Below are 2,823 nucleotides of genomic sequence, written 5' to 3' on the forward strand. Positions count from 1 at the left end.
CCCAGTAGTAAGGATATTTTAAACTGCTTGATGTGTTTATGAAAGTTGAACAATGAATAAAGAAGACCAATAAGAATTGATGCCTTTGAATTATGGTGTTGGTGAAAAGATATTGAATATCCTATGGACTGCAAAAAAACCAGACAAAACTGCCCTGGAGGGAGTACAATGAGGGTGCTCCTAAGAGGCAAAGATGATAAAACTTTGTATCATGTACTTTCATCAAATAGTTATATTAAGAAGGGGTCAGTACTTGGAAAAAGACAACCTGCTTAGAAAAGTTGAGGGTCAGTGAAGATAGGAAGTCTATCACCGAGATGAATTGATACAGTGACTGCAAAGACTACCTTGAGCTTGGCAGAGATGGTGAGGATGGTGTGGGGTAGGGCAAGTTTTCATTCACTCTGTCTGGTGGCCTAGTGGCAAGAAGCTGTGCTGCAATCCCAAAGGCATGCAGTTAGAGGCCACCAGCTGTTCCACCGGAGAAGGATGGGCAATCTCCTCCTGTGTAATTAACTGCCTCTAAAAACCTGCTGGAGGGCCAGCTATGGGTCGGTTCTGACTCAATGGTACACAGCAACAACAGTAACTGTTTTAATAGGGTTGCTGTGAGTTGTAGTTGACTTGATGGCACCTAACAACAGAGTTACTACTTGGAGAGGGACAGACATCACGCTTGGGAAAATGGAAGGGATGGTGAAAGAGAGGAAGATCCTCAACCGGGAGGGTTAACACAGTGACGGCAGCAATGGGCTTGAGTGTGTCAGAGATTGTAAGAAAGGGACAGGATAGGACAATGTTCAGATCAACTATTCATAGGGTCGCTATAGGTGGTGCTCAAGTTGACAGCACCTAACAACAACAACAACAACAGCAATTTCCTCAGATAATCTTAAATACACTTTGAAAAACATGTTTAAGGCTAAATAAATTACAGGCTACTCCTGCTCACATCTTTGCTTCCAACTCCACTCACTTTTCCTAGGAACTTGTGGAAAATATTCTCAAATTAGGAAGAAGAAATTAGACAGGAAGAGGACAGGGATGCTTGCAAAATAATAATTGATTTTAATTAGAAAATACTTAATAAATATTTTACATTTGCTCTTGAAAAAAAAATTTCAGCCTCTGGTATGTGGTTATTTGGTAGAATCTACACACAGTACTCACCCTCTGACCTCACAATCCCCTGGCTTTTCAAAGGTTCTCATTCTCTTTCCAGCTTTTGACTGTTGTTACTTTGACTGTTAATTCATTAGCACACAACAGCAAATACTTTTGGTGTGACCTGAAAAATGATTGATGTTACTACTGGAGTTGGACATGCTGAGCAAGAAGGCAGTTTATTGGTGTATACCAGGCATGGGGGTTTAGGGAAGAAACTTACACCTTAATATATTGGCATTGACATTCCATTTGAAGAAATTCTTGCTTCAGGCAGGGGGCTTTTACAGATAAGATACTTTGCCCAAGCAACTGCCAACCAAAATAGCATCAGGGCTCCTTAGAAATGCTGGAAGGGAATGTGTCCATGGTGATGGTGGGTAGATCACAACTCATGACAATGCAGAATCTAAAAAGGGTGCACTCTGAAGTCACAGAATGTGATTTAAGGAGAAATAGACAACAGTCAAAAGCTGGTAAGAGAATGAGGACCTTTGAAAAGCCAGGGGTGAGATCAGAGATGAGTACGTGAGTGTAGATTCGACCAAATAACCACATGCCAGATGCTGATTTTTTTTTTTCAAAAGCAAATGTGAAATATTTATTATCAAGGATTTTTTTTTTCCGCAAGGGATATAGAACAAGGATAGGTTTGTGGTTGTTTGCTTGTGTGTTGTGAGTGTTAATGTTTTGAAGTAAAACAGAAAGGAATGAACAGGAAAAGTTCCAACAAAATTAATAACTACTACATACTAGATACATAGCATAGCAAAGGGAGTTTGTCAAACTTAAGAGTTTTGAAGAGCTGATAAACTGAAAAGCAAAACAATACATACACGACACATTGGCATTGAGTTGGAACTGACGATGACCCAGTAGTGGATTTTTCAAGGCTGTAAATCTTGTGTGCAAAGATTGACCATATTTCTCCTGCAGAGCAACTAGTGGTTTCCAATTGCCAGAAAGAAGCCTTTGGGTTAGCAACACAACTCCCTCTGTATACGGCACAAATGCTCTCCTCAAGAACCGATAGACTAATTTGGAAAAGAAGAGATTTACCACCCCCAGGAGCTCTTGTGGCCTAGTTCATAGGGAGTTGCTCTGCTTACCCAAATATCCTCTCTGGAGTTTGAATCCTCTAGTGACTCCATGGGAGAAAGGTGGACAGTCTCCTCCCATATAATATTTAGTCTCTGAAACCCAGTGTAGGATCAGCTATGAGTCTGTGTGACACATCAATGAGTAAGACCTATCAGTTTGTTATAATGTGGTGGCTTTTGTGTTGCTGAGATGTTGGAAGCTATGGGGCCAGTATTTCAAATACCAGCTGATTTATTCATCATGGTCAGAACTAAAGAGCTGTAACACTTGCCCAAGCAGGGCAGAGGCCGAGCCTGAAACTCTGAGATAGTGCCTGCCTCTGGGCACGGAGGAGAAGAAGCTGTCCTGATAGGAGAACTGTGCTCAGAGTTGAACCTCTTACTTTTAAACTGAATCCTGATCCTGAATCATCACCTGTTACTTCTGTAATAAGCCTCAAAACTGTGGCTGCAGTGTGTGAGTTCTGTGTGGCCACTATAACAAATTGCCACACCCAACAGAGAAGCAGAGAAGGTTATAGGAGAGATGGCTGGTACTGGATTAAGCGAAAAAGCAAAA

Source organism: Elephantulus edwardii, unplaced genomic scaffold, assembly GCF_000299155.1.
Source record: "Elephantulus edwardii isolate Elephantulus edwardi_28Jun2011 unplaced genomic scaffold, EleEdw1.0 scaffold00076, whole genome shotgun sequence".
NCBI classification, from domain to species: domain Eukaryota; kingdom Metazoa; phylum Chordata; class Mammalia; order Macroscelidea; family Macroscelididae; genus Elephantulus; species Elephantulus edwardii.